This window comes from Coregonus clupeaformis, chromosome 18 (assembly GCF_020615455.1).
Source record: "Coregonus clupeaformis isolate EN_2021a chromosome 18, ASM2061545v1, whole genome shotgun sequence".
Taxonomy (NCBI): Eukaryota; Metazoa; Chordata; class Actinopteri; order Salmoniformes; family Salmonidae; genus Coregonus; species Coregonus clupeaformis.
This window is the reverse complement of record NC_059209.1, coordinates 34,520,048-34,535,261: the sequence shown is the minus strand read 5'-3', so window position 1 is coordinate 34,535,261 and position 15,214 is coordinate 34,520,048. Positions and strand designations below refer to the sequence as shown.

The window sequence follows — 15,214 nt, the reverse complement described above, 5'->3', positions numbered from 1 at the left end:
TTAATTTATTTCAACTGACTGATTTCCTTATATGAACTGTAACTCAGTAAAATCATTTAAATTGTTTCATGTTGCGCTTATATTTTTGTTCAGTATAGTATTACCTCTTACCATTGAGGGGAGGGGGAGGTTGGGGTTGGTTCCCTATGTATTTATATTTTTATCTTTATTATGGATCCCCATTGGTTGCTGCCAAGACAGCAGCTACTCTTCCTGGGGTCCAGCAACACTAAGGCAGTTATACATTTTTAAAACATTACAATGCATTCATAACAGATTTCACAACATATTAAGTGTGTGCCCTCAGGACTCTATTCTACTACCTCATATCTATAACACAAAGTCCATGTGTACGTGTGTGTAGTGCGTATGTTACCGTGTGTTTGTATGCACGTGTCTATGTTTGTGTTGCTTCACAGTCCCCGCTGTTCCATAAGGTGTATTTTTATCAGTTTTTTAAATCTAATTTTACTACTGGCATGAGTTACTTGATGTGGAATAGAGTTCCATGTAGTCATGGCTCTATGTAGTACTGTGCGCCTCCCATAGTCTGTTCTGGACTTGGGGACTGTGAAGAGATCTCTTGTGGCATGTCTTGTGGGGTATGCATGGGTGTCGAGCTGTGTGCTAGTCGTTTAAACAGACAGCTCGGTGCTTTCAATATGTCAATACCTCTCACAAATACAAGTAGTGATGAAGTCAATCTCTCCTCTACTTTGAGCCAGGAGAGATTGACATGCATGTTATTAATGTTATCTCTCTGTTTACATCCGAGGGCCAGCCGTGCTGCCCTGTTCTAAGTCCCTATTTGTGGCACCTGACCACACGACTGAACAGTAGTCTAGGTGCGACAAAAACTAGGGCCTGTAGGACCTGCCTTGTTGATAGTGCTGTTAAGAATGCAGAGCAGCGCTTTATTATAGACAAACTTCTCCCCATCCTAGCAAATGTTGTATCAATATGTTTTGACCAAGACAGTTTACAATCCAGGGTTACTCCAAACAGTTTAGTAACCTCAACTTGCTCAATTTCCACATTATTAATTACGAGATTTAGTTGAGGTTAAGGGTTTAGTGAATGGTTTGTCCCAAATACAATGCTTTTAGTTTTTGAAATATTTAGGACTAACTTATTCCTTACCACCCACTCTGAAACTAACTGCAGCTCTTTGTTAAGTGTTGCTGTCATTTCAGTCGCTGTAGTAGCTGACGTGTATAGTGTTGAGTCATCCGCATACATAGACACACTGGCTTTACTCAAAGCCAGTGGCATGTCGTTAGTAAAGATGGAAAAAGTAAGGGGCCTAGACAGCTGACCTGGGGAATTCCTGATTCTACCTGGATTTTGTTGGAGAGGCTTCCATTAAAGAACACCCTCTGTGTTCTGTTAGACAAGTAACTCTTTATCCACAATATAGCAGGGGGTGTAAAGCCATAACACATACGTTTTTTCGGCAACAGACTATGATCGATAATGTCAAAAGCAACTAAGGATTGGTAACAGCTCGGCTATTTGAGCCAGTTAAGGGGGCTTTACTATTCTTAGGTAGGGGAATAACTTTTGCTTCCCTCCAGGCCTGAAGGCACACACTTTCTAGTAGGCTTAAATTGAAGATATGGCAAATAGGAGTGGCAAGATCGTCCGCTATTATCCTCAGTAATTTTCCATCCAAGTTGTCAGACCCCGGTGGTTTGTCATTGTTGATAGACAACAATACTTTTTTAACCTCTTCTACACTTACTTTACGGAATTCAAAATTACAATGTTTGTCTTTCATAATTTGTTCAGATATACAGTGGGGGGGAAAAGTATTTAGTCAGCCACCAATTGTGCAAGTTCTCCCACTTAAAAAGATGAGAGGCCTGTAATTTTCATCATAGGTACACGTCAACTATGACAGACAAAATGAGAAATTATTTTCCAGAAAATCACATTGTAGGATTTTTAATGAATTTATTTGCAAATTATGGTGGAAAATAAGTATTTGGTCAATAACAAAAGTTTCTCAATACTTTGTTATATACCCTTTGTTGGCAATGACACAGGTCAAACGTTTTCTGTAAGTCTTCACAAGGTTTTCACACACTGTTGCTGGTATTTTGGCCCATTCCTCCATGCAGATCTCCTCTAGAGCAGTGATGTTTTGGGGCTGTCGCTGGGCAACACGGACTTTCAACTCCCTCCAAAGATTTTCTATGGGGTTGAGATCTGGAGACTGGCTAGGCCACTCCAGGACCTTGAAATGCTTCTTACGAAGCCACTCCTTCGTTGCCCGGGCGGTGTGTTTGGGATCATTGTCATGCTGAAAGACCCAGCCACGTTTCATCTTCAATGCCCTTGCTGATGGAAGGAGGTTTTCATTCAAAATCTCACGATACATGGCCCCATTCATTCTTTCCTTTACACGGATCAGTCGTCCTGGTCCCTTTGCAGAAAAACAGCCCCAAAGCATGATGTTTCCACCCCCATGCTTCACAGTAGGTATGGTGTTCTTTGGATGCAACTCAGCATTCTTTGTCCTCCAAACACGACGAGTTGAGTTTTTACCAAAAAGTTATATTTTGGTTTCATCTGACCATATGACATTCTCCCAATCCTCTTCTGGATCATCCAAATGCACTCTAGCAAACTTCAGACGGGCCTGGACATGTACTGGCTTAAGCAGGGGGACACGTCTGGCACTGCAGGATTTGAGTCCCTGGCGGCGTAGTGTGTTACTGATGGTAGGCTTTGTTACTTTGGTCCCAGCTCTCTGCAGGTCATTCACTAGGTCCCCCCGTGTGGTTCTGGGATTTTTGCTCACCGTTCTTGTGATCATTTTGACCCCACGAGGTGAGATCTTGCGTGGAGCCCCAGATCAAGGGAGATTATCAGTGGTCTTGTATGTCTTCCATTTCCTAATAATTGCTCCCACAGTTGATTTCTTCAAACCAAGCTGCTTACCTATTGCAGATTCAGTCTTCCCAGCCTGGTGCAGGTCTACAATTTTGTTTCTGGTGTCCTTTGACAGCTCTTTGGTCTTGGCCATAGTGGAGTTTGGAGTGTGACTGTTTGAGGTTGTGGACAGGTGTCTTTTATACTGATAACAAGTCCAAACAGGTGCCATTAATACAGGTAACGAGTGGAGGACAGAGGAGCCTCTTAAAGAATAAGTTACAGGTCTGTGAGAGCCAGAAATCTTGCTTGTTTGTAGGTGACCAAATACTTATTTTCCACCATAATTTGCAAATAAATTCATAAAAAATCCTACAATGTGATTTTCTGGATTTTTTCTTCTCAATTTGTCTGTCATAGTTGACGTGTACCTATGATGAAAATTACAGGTCTCTCTCATCTTTTTAAGTGGGAGAACCTGCACAATTGGTGGCTGACTAAATACTTTTTTCCCCCACTGTACTTGGATGTGTAGTGTCAGCGTTTGTTGCTGGCATGTCATGCCTAAATTTGCTAATCTTGCCAATGAAAATAATCATTAAAGTAGGAGTGTTTCCACAGTGCTGGAAGTGGAACTATAAGTACACAGTCTCGGCCACTCATCTACGCCTTGACAAAATGTAATTGTTCTCCCACTATTTATTTTGCCGGGACGATGGTACCGAACCGCCTTACTTTCATCCGTCTACAACTGATCCGTGTTACATTTAGCCCCACTCTCCTCCTGTAGCTCAGTTGGTAGAGCATGGCGCTTGCAACGCCAGGGTTGTGGGTTCGATTCCCACGGGGGGCCAGTATGAAAAATGTATGCACTCACTAACTGTAAGTCGCTCTGGATAAGAGCGTCTGCTAAATGACTAAAATGTAGATATCACAGTGAATTGTGGAGTGGTAACGTGCTTAACCATGGCGCTGCTAAAAACTCTGGGTTTAAAATGGTGCAGTTCACACATATTTAAGAGTTGAGAAATAAATAAAGTAGGAATAGAAAGCTGGGATCCCCCTCTTTTTAACAAAGGTAATTAAAACTGCTGTTTTCCCCACAATTGCAAGAATTGTTGTGCATTGACTGCTTGTCAGAATGCATGTTTCCCTCCCTATGGCACTCGTAACTTGAATGTGCCTCGAGATAAATATTTATCTCGAATAGAACACACAACAACAAGCCAACTAGGTAATTAAATAAACTGTTCTACTATGGGGTTGTCAGATTTTTCTATTCATTACTCGTTTTGTTTACAGAGGAAACGTAAATGTGGACTGTTCTAGCATCTTCAAACTGCGCAGCGCCATAGCTAAATGACAGCAGCGGAAACACTGGTGCACAGTTATCTACATATACACCAGTGGAGGCTGTTGAGGGGAGGACGGCTCATAATAATGTCTGGAACGGAGCGAATGGAATGGCATCAAACACCTGGAAACCATGTGATTGATGTATTTGATACCATTCCACTGATTCCGCTCCAGTCATTACCATGAGCCCGTCCTCCCCAATTAAGGTGCCACCAGCCTCCTGTGCTACACACAGGAAGACACATGAAGAAAAACGCACACACACACTATTATGAGCGCACACACATATGCACCAGTAAACATATACGGAAATAAACATGCACACACAAGGTCATATAAAAACACTCAATGCATGTACACACATACTATAGATTCAAAACAAACAACAAACACAAACAAACAACAAACACAAACATAAACAACCTTACACAAACAAAACAACAAACATAAACAACAAACACAAACAAAACAACAAACATAAACAACAAACACAAACATAAACAACAAACATAAACAACAAACACAAACAAAACAACAAACATAAACAACAAACACATGTATGGACCCCTGAATAAATACAAACACCCAATAATGGACCACAGTCTATGGTATGAACTTACACACATATACACACAAACACTTTCCATGTGTTCTGTTCCAGTGCATACCCCTCTCTCTCCCCTCAGTCCCTTCAGACAATAAGATATGCAGCGGGTGCACCATAAAGTTTCCTGTACTTGCACAACAGGTTTCCTCAATCTCCACCCTTCTTTATGGACAGAACGTGCACTTTCACATGGTGTCTGTCAATGAGTTCATACTATACGTTTGACTACAACAGTCAAATAAATTCACGCGACACAAACAAATCTCACTCAATACATTTCTCCTCACATCTTAGCCCTATACTATGAAACAGGTCAACATTCACAAGACCGCAGGGCCAGACGGATTACCAGGACTTGTACTCAGAGCATACGCTGACCAACTGGCAAGTGTCTTCACTGACATTTTCAACCTGTCCCTGACCAAGTCTGTAATACCTACATGTTTGAAGCAGACCACCATAGTCCCTGTGCCCAAGAACGCCAAGGTAACCTGCCTAAATGACTACCGACCCGTAGCACTCACGTCTGTAGCCATGAAGTGCTTGATAGGCTGGTCACACCATCATCCAAGAACCCCTAGACCCACTCCAATTCGCATACCGCCCAAACAGATCCACAGATAACGCAAATGCTATTGCACTCCACACACCTGGACAAAAAGAACACCTATGTGAGAATGCTGTTCGTTGACTACAGCTCAGCGTTCAACAGCATAGTGCCCTCAAAGCTCATCACTAAGCTAAGGACCCTGGGACTAAACACCTCCCTCTGCAACTGGATCCTGGACTTCCGGACGAGCCGCCCCCAGGTGGTGAGGGTCGCAAAAACACATTTGCCACATTGATCCTCAACACGGGGGCCCCTCAGGGGTGCGTGCTTAGTCCCCTCCTGTACTCCCTGTTTACCCACGACTGCATGGCCATGCACGACTCCAACACCATCATTAAGTTTGCAGACGACGCAATGGTGGTAGGCCTGATCACCAACAACGATGAGACAGCCTATAGGAAGGAGGTCAGAGACCTGGCAGTGTGGTGCGTGGACAACAACCTCTCCCTCAACGTGATCAAGACAAAGGACCTGATCGTGGACTACAGGAAAAGGAGGGCCGAGCACGCCCCCATTCACATCGACAGGGCTGTAGTGGAGCAGGTCGAGAGCTTCAAGTTCCTTGGTGTCCACATCACCAACAAACTATCATGGTCCAAACACACCAAGTCGGTCATGAAGAGGGCATGATCCGCAAAAAGTTATACAGCTGGACCATCGAGAGCATCCTGACTGGTTGCATCACCACCTGGTGTGGCAACTGCTCGGCATCTGACCGCAAGGCTCTACAGAGGGTAGTGCGTACGGTCCAGTACATCACTGGGGCCAAGCTTCCTGCCATCCAGGACCTCTATACCAGGCGGTGTCAGAGGAAGGCCCTAAAAATTGTCAAAGACTCCAGCCACCCTAGTCATAGACTGTTCTCTCTGCTACTGCACGGAAAGTGGTACCGGAGCGCCAAGTCTAGGTCCAAAAGGCTCCTTAACAGCTTCTACCCCCAAGCCATAAGACTGCTCAACAGTTAATCATGGCTACCCGGACTATATGCATTGACCCCTTTTTTTTTTTACGCCGCTGCTACTCGCTGTTTATTATCTGTGCATAGTCACTTTACCCCTACATACATGTACAATTTACCTGGACTAACCTGTACCCCCGCACATTGAATCGGTACCGGTACCCCCTGTACATAGCCTCGTTATTGTTATTTTATTGTGTTACCTTTTTTATTTTTATTTTGTACTTTTGTTTATTTAGTAAATATTTTCTTAACTCTTATTCTTCTTAAAACTGCATTGCTGGTTAAGGGCTTGTAAGTAAGCATTTCACTGTAAGGTCTACACCTGTTGTATTCGGTGCATGTGACAAATATAAGTTGATTTGATTTGAATCAGGTTTGAGGAGTTAGCGAGGTAACTTTGGTCAACTCTGAGTTCAACTCAGGATAACCTGTACCACGAAAGCGGCTCACCTTTTAGCCAGGTAAATCTTTGTGGCAACGAATCCTTCAGAACTAACATTCCGGGGCAGGCTAACTCAGGGCTAACTCAGGGCTAACTCAGGGCTAACTCAGGGCTAACTCAGGGCTAACTCAGGGCTAACTCCATTTATTCTAAAAGGTGAGGACCAATGAAATCAGATACCCTCCCTCTCGCAAAGACTGTCATCACCCCCTTCATTTGAGGAAGACGACTGATTAAATGTTTGATTAATCAAATGTTTTTTGTGTGTAAAAAAAATAGTAATGTTAAAATACCTATCGCATTACACATTTAGTAAAGACAGCATTTGCTTTCCAAACTGTACGTTTTTCGCTCAATTGTATTTGCGAAAAGCAAACTGACAGCTGCAACCAACCATAGACATATAATCCATGGTGGGAAAAGTACCCAATTGTCATACTTGAGTAAAAGTAAAGATACCTTAATAGAAAATGACTCAAGTAAATGTGAAAGTCACCCAGTAAAATACTACTTGAGTAAAAGTATTTGGTTTTAAATATACTTAAGTATAAATCACCGGGGAAGCCAAGCCAGGGGAAAAAATACATATTACAACCTATGTGTTGTGATAATTGCATTGTTAGATCTATAACCTGTTAGTTCATATGCCTTGATATATAGACCTGAAGGCCGAGACAATAAGAAGACACAGTGGTGGAATAAAACAATTTAAAAAATGTTGTTTCATCATAAAACCGGAAAGCAATATCTGTCCAGTGAAGTCCACAAAACATATTGCATGTAACAAACAGCTCCATGACCTACAGCATGTTCAAACAAGTTCATGTTTCCGACATTTTCGGACCACTAAACAACTATTGATTTAGAACCACAGAGAGTTACCGCAAGTCGCAAAGAAAACAGGTGCTGCCTCCACTATTCCAACACCATTTCAACTTCAACATTTCAACCTCATCAAATCACCTACAGTATGCTTAGTCTAATACAGTGACAACTAAAACATTCCAAAAACAATTTAGTCCAATCAACGTAAGCTAAATATAATGTGGCTGTCCATGGTACTGATTTATGTGTGTGTGTGTGTGTGTGTGTGTGTGTGTGTGTGTGTGTGTGTGTGTGTGTGTGTGTGTGTGTGTGCAAATAGAAAAAAACATGTTGACTCACCGTACTTGTAGAGAAACGCCAATGCCACCCTCCTCTTTCATGTTGCCTAAACGGTTCATGACTCTATCATACAGTGCACACCTTTAGTTTTTGTTGTCCTCGGCTACCTGGCTAAAATGCTTGCTTGCTAGCCTAACTTCCTTTCATGGGCAACGATGGGCCAGGCCAGCTAGTTAGCATTAGCCTACTACCATTAGCTACATGTTCAACTTCCATCCTCTCAGGCATTTGGTAAAACCAAGTCCAAATCCCTATCTCCATCCATGGCTAATTTAGGAAAGGGACGATTTTACCTAGCTAGCTAGCCACAACGAGATGCAACAATTCATTTCTGTCATTGACGTTTGGATTCTGATGTGATTGGATTGGTGTGAAGCCAAATCCAAACTGGCTTCCCTTGACACTTTTTGTTTGTTTGCGCCAGCACCATTCACAGCTGAGCTCACTCAGTTTAGCTCAACGCTGATTGGCTATTATTATTTTATTTTTTTAAGATCAAGGGAGGCCAAATGCTTGCTGGCTTCCCTTGCATTAAATGCTACAGGCAGCAACAATGTCATACTCTTTTTGACCAGACAACATCAGAGCTGGAATGTGGATCTAACAAAAGCTGGTTAGCTTTAGAAAACCCTGAGTAGAACTAGCTAGCCTTGTAGTATACCCCTCCGATATCATCAGAAGGCTATAATAATAATAATAATAATAATAATAGCGCTTTAGTAAGGAGGAAACTCACCTCATCCACCACCAATGTGCAGCACCCACTTACATTTTAGTCATTTAGCAGAAGCTCTTATCCAGAGCGACTTACAGTTAGTGCATACATTTTTTTTTTTCATACCCCCTGTGGGAATCAAACCCACAACCCTGGCGTTGCAAACGCCATGCTCTATCAACTGAGCTACATCCCTGCCGGCCATTCCCTCCCCTACCCTGGACGACGCTGGGCCAATTGCGCGCCGCCCCATGGGTCTCCCGGTCGCGGCCGGCTACGACAGAGCCTGGATACGAACCAGGATCTCTAGTGGCACAGCTAGCACTGCGATGCAGTGCCTTAGACCACTGCGCCACTCGTACAGGACTTGTCTCACCACAATGCTACATGTGTCTGGGTTATCAAGAACAAGTTGAAGCTATACGTTTGTGCCACTTCCTCCACAACCAATGGAGAACAGACTCAGAATGCAGTGTGTAGCTATCTAGGTTTGTGTCACTGCCTCACAAACATCAGTGTCACATCACATATGAACAGAGGACAGGGCTGTAACAGGCCATATATAGAGAGCCGAGTGTATAGAGCTCCAGCTGTGTGTGTTTTATTTTGAACTGAATGGTGACAGGCTCAAATCCCTTATTTCTGTCTGTCTGTCAGTCTGTCTCATGCACCGCCATCACAGTTTCTGCTGCTGCCACACCCTGTAATGTCAGAGGTCATTAACAGCCAAGCATAAAGTCTGTGTTCAGACTTACCTTATGAAGGTGCGTAACGGGCTTTGCAGACGTGGTTCCCTTGCGCACACTGAATAAATGTAATTCAACCGCTGAAATCCTTCTCACTTGCTGGCCAACAGATTTTCTCATGGAGTTTTCATTCAATAGGGTTTTCAGTACATTTATTTTAAGCCATCCCTTTAAATATGGTGTACCTTTTAGTTAGAATTGATATAATATAGAATATATTGAGAGAATGGGTTCAGAATATTAGAAATCAACGAAAGAAAGCCATCTTAATATATGCATATTCGTCTCTGTTTCAGCACCAATTGGTAGATTTAAAAATACTCTGGTTTTGTAGATTAGTTGGGGTTATGAAACTATTGATGAGTCATAAACAACTGGTTTGGAGAGCCTTTACGCACAAAAAAAATAATTCTGTAAATTGCCACATTCCTTTATCCATGGTAATGTTGGAAGATTAGTGTACATAGAATTATAATAAGGAGAACAGTGTACAATAGTAGGCTATACCCTCATCTATTGCCTGCACTAACCATGGAACTGTGTGATGACACAGCCAAGTATTACGCCATGCGTTGGGTTGAAGCTGTTACTGCTTGGTCTGCTCTCCGCTCCATAACGATCTAATTAGCCTTCATGTTTATTATTTTTATATTATCAACTGTTGCTAATGATCCTCAGCAACAACCACATGGCATACTATTCTCATGCTCAAGTTCAAGGTCAGAACACGCATAGAGAGAAAAGTGCATAGAAAGGGAACTACGTTCCATTTAAGCAAGCTTAACTCTGGTCGGAATCGGGCCCTATGTGTGTAACGTGTGTGTAATTCCATTGAAACCCAGATGTACTCCACTCCTCTCTCTCTCCCTACACACCCTCAGGACAGGGTGTTAGTAGTGAATCTCTCTCTCTCCCTCTCCCTCTCCCTCTCCCTCTCCCTCTCCCTCCCTCAGGACAGGGTGTTAGTAGTGAATATCAGAGAGATCTATCATCCTTCCTTTATACAAGACAGCCGTTCTGCTTTCTACTGGAGCCTGATAGGACACTGCCCCGTACGACCCACAACAACCAGGAGGGTTCAGGCTGGTGATGAACTATTTCCTCATGCTGAGGGCTCCCGAGTGGCGCAGCAGCCTAAGGCACTGCATCTCAGTGCTAGAGGCGTCACTACAGACCCTGGTTTGATTCCAGGCTGTATCACAATCCGGGCCGTGATTGGGAGTCCCATAGGGCGGCGCACAATTGGCCCAGCGTTGTCCGGGTTTGGCCGGGGTAGGCCGTAATTGTAAATAAGAATTTGTTCTTAATTGACTTGCCTAGTTAAAAAAATATATATATTTTGATTCTCTGTGATCCAGAGTGGAGTGTTTTAATCCAGAGATCTAGGACATCTATTTTGGGTCTGGTCAGTCTTTCTCTATTGTCATTCTGTTGGACCATAATCTGTCTTTCCCCGAACCACTGTTTATGTCACGTTCCTATGGTTACAGCACAGGCAGGCGGTGGCACCTTAATTGTGGAGGACGTGCTCATAATAATGAATGGAATTAAATAGAATGGTATTGTAGAATCATGACTCTTTTGAGTTTTCAGTTCATCGTTCGCCGGTAAGGGGTCCTGCGTGCTCTGGGCATTACTGACTCAAATGAACGAAATGAGTCGAAAGATTTGTTATTTTGACTGAACGAGTCAAAAAGATCAGAGTCAGTAAAAAGAGCCGAACTTCCCATCACTAATACCCAAATAAAATATTAAGTCCATTTAGGAGAGAAAGTGATATCTTGAAGACAACATAGCTAAAGTACATCATAGTTGGGCAACAGGCTCTATATGTAGAAGTTGGCAACTATTTGCATGTGCCGATTGACAGCAATGTGCAGGATGTAGTTAAAGGAGTAGTTCACAACTTTACAAGATTATGTTGGATGGTTCCTCACCCTGAACATAGTCTATGGCCCAGGAGAAATTGTAATCGGTTTTCTTTAAACAGTCACTACAAACTTCAGCTAACTATAGCCACCACTAGCAAAAAAAAATCCATGATAGTGATATGGGCATGTGAACATGTTTTCTGTTTGTTTCTTTAAAATGGTCAAATCACTTTTAAGTAACATCAAACCAAATATGGAGTTGTGGAGTAGTCCCCTGTAGCTCAGTTGGTAGAGCATGGCGCTTGCAACGCCAGGGTTGTGGGTTCGTTTCCCACGGGGGGGCCAATAGGAAAATGTATGCACTCACTAACTGTAAGTCGCTCTGGATAAGAGCATCTGCTAAATGACTAAAATGTAATGTAAAATGTTATGAGTTGATTTCAAATGATTTTGCCTCCCATCACTTCCATTGATTTTTAGCTAGCAGTGGCAAAAGGTAGCTGTACATTTTTATTTTTTTAAAGACCCCTGGATAGCAATTTCTCATGGCCCATAAACTACTTTTAGGGTGAGGAACCATACATCATATTGTAAAATAGTGAACTACCCCTTTAGCCATTGCCATTGCATAGTTCAATGTAACAAGTACAGTGACATGCAGATTACATTTGAAATACCCTCTTTGTCCCTATGTTTCCAGAACATTTCACATGTATTGTGCATTTTAGGACCTAAACCGTTTGAATCACAATAAAAAGGTAATGCTCTTCAAAATAGGCTACACATTTGACCTGCCGTCGAGCTAAATCCAAAACTAGCCAAGACAACATGAAAATCAAACAGAAGAGTAGTCCTAGAATGTAACAAAATGTATCCCACGCAAAAACCCAGAACTGCATAAAATGATGACTGCGCAGTTATCACGCACACGTTTTCATAGGTGGCGCGCTGAAATATTGAAATCCTGTTCTTTCACGATATGAAGGCATAACATTTGCAGTGATTATTCACAACGTTCTCAAAATACCAACATTACTAGGCTATCCCTCCCGTTTGGAACAAAGAGTTCAACAACACAGAATGGGGAAACCGAGAAAGCGAGAGTGGAAAGAAAGCGCGGGGGGCTATTTTAGCGAACACAAAGAGTGGGTGTGTACTCTACTCTTGCCTCGTAATCATGCTGCAAGACTGGAATCCAAGGATTGCAACCACGAGCCACCAAAACACACACACACACACATACCACTCGAAAATAAGTTATGAAAGAATGATCAAAATAAAGCCAAGTAAAGACCATTGTGAAGCAAGTGATCGGTCTACTTCGTTCGAACCTGTCAACAAGGTAATCTGCGCAACACAGACATCAAGTAGTGCAAGTTGAAAGGCTTGAGGTATTGACTGTATTTCGCACGACAATCCATTCGATCTTTAAAATAATTCACACGGAAAACAGAGGCCTACTGCCCCATTAGTAAACCAATAAAGGCATTATCTAAACATAACAATCTACCAATTTGCATTTAGCCTATGGAATCGACTTGGCGGGAGAGCGACATGCATTTTACATTTGCTAGACCTGGGTTGCGAAATTAACGTAGTTTTCTATAGAATTAACAACTGAACTCTATTACCTAAACACTCTCCGTTCAGCACCCATTACATAACGTATTCTGCAACATACTTCCCATGGATTTGGGGATGCAATCATGGTCTGATGGACATGTAACAAAGTCTACGTCCTGTTAGTGGAACATTTTGTTCTCGACCTATTGTGGTCATATAATCTCTCTGCAAATTGAGTAAAAAGCTTTGATCTAAGATAAATGCAGCTGTTTAAACAATGTAGTGGGGGCTCCGTTTGTTTTTAAAAAAGCTTTCTGGAGTCACTGTGTTCGAACAATCCCTAATCCAACCAGTGCGTCCGAGATGATGATCCAACTTGCTCAATAAACGCACAATAAAAATACCGAATTGTTCACCCATACAAAACGAGTGCGGCGCGTAAAAGAGCCGTAAAATAACAATGTAACTCACGTTCGTTCTGTTGAAGAATCTTTTCTCCGCGAAGAAGTATTTTATTTATTTAAATTCCGTACGTAAACATCAGTGATATTATTATGTGTTGGGCCTACGTCGCTCTACGCTTGCTTTAGCGCATGCTCGCCTCACACTGCCGGGTGCAGTTACCCATAATTGCGTGCCCAAGCGGCCAACTGGAGATGAGTGCGCACGCAGAATCTCCTTACATAATCGACTTTGCCTGCAGACAAAATACATTATAAAACATTTAAATGACCCCAAAAGACAAGACCGTGTATCTTCTGTGTTTGATGAATTATCACCCAGACTAATAGCCTAATGAATTAGAAAATATTGAAATAAAAATATTTATATAGGCTTTTGATGACATATCATATAGGCTATTCCGCGAAATATTTTGTAAATTGATACATTGTTAAACCTCTCTAGCCAATCAGCATCACCTATTACTGCAGAAGGGTGGTAGCCTATCTCTGTGGTGGGGGTGATGTCTGATGTGTCAAAATAATGATTTCTGATTATGTAATTACAGTGTAATTAAAAGGTGAATGAATTCAGTCATCTCTTCAATTAAGGTTTTTAGAAAAGGCTGCGATGGCAGAGCAAATAATACAATAAAAACGTACGTAGCAAGACATTTGTGTGATCTGATTCGGAAGTTTCCTGAAAAGTGGAACAGGAGAGACAACACAACAGTGAAAAGGGGTAAAAAGTGGCACGAAGAATTGATCAACACATTTTTTCCATGTCAGATGTAATTGATGGGTTTTCTCTAAACCAGTAAAACAGTGTAGGGCGGCAGGTAGCTAGTGGTTAAGAGCGTTGGCCAGTAACCCGAAACGTCGCTGGTTCGAAGCTCCTGTAAATCGCTCTGGATTAGAGCGTCTGCTAAATGACTAAAATGTAAATGAAGGTGACTACAACTTCCTCTCAACACGCGTTTATTCTATTCAAATAGAATTGATCAAGGATCCATCACACAAACTTCTCATTCTCTGTTTAAGAATATTTCAATGTTTCCGTCTGTCACTAAATAAAGTGTAGTTTCTCTCTAAACTCTTGGATTTACAGAAGCAACATGAGAGTCCCATAGTCCTGTACAAACTATATAGGGGTTTCCATGCCTCTGTCAGCCAATTGAGAGATTGAATAATGTAAATATATATATATATTTTTTTATATATATATATATTTTTTTTTATATTTTTTTTTATTATTATTATTATTTTTTTTTTTTCTTCGGGGGGATGGATCAGCTTAATATTGCAGATAGATTGTATCTTCTATCAATGTAATTGTCTGCATCACTTCCAATCCCCCATGTTTTTTTTTATTTTTATATATATATTCCCCCTTTATTACTTTTCAACCCCACCATCCTTTCCCTACTTGGAGTAAATTAGTGAACAACAACGCCCAGGCCTCTACTTCCGGTCTATACTTACTATCTACACCTTATGGACAGAGTTAATTTTACAATAATTCTATATCTATATATATATATATATTTATTTATTTTTTTGCTCCTGAACTTCTTCTACTCTCAACCTCTCCGATCATTTTCATGATGTCCATCCGGTTTGCTTCTAAATGCCATATCTTTCTAACTGTGCTCTTTCCCAAAAGCTCCCAACATACAACCTATATACTTATTATGGACACAGTATGCTTACATTATTAGCTATCTTTGTTATTATTTGTTGTTATTTGTTATTAGTCCCATCCTTCAACTCTATTCAATACCTCCCATCTATCTCTTAACACCATCCATATAGGATTTCTATTTGCCATATATATTTCAACCATACTGTGATGTTTTACAAAAGTT

General features: G+C 41.6%; 1 protein-coding gene across 1 annotated transcript in view; it reads right to left on the bottom strand.

Moving 5' to 3' along the window:
• LOC121530727 (titin) overlaps positions 1-13,523 on the bottom strand; it is a 52,179-nt gene extending 38,656 nt beyond the window's left edge. Inside the window, exon 1 of the mRNA XM_041835926.2 lies at positions 13,381-13,523. The gene's annotated coding sequence lies outside the window, so the exon portion shown is untranslated. The remainder of the gene's footprint in view (positions 1-13,380) is intronic.
• Positions 13,524-15,214: the final 1,691 nt, after the last annotated feature.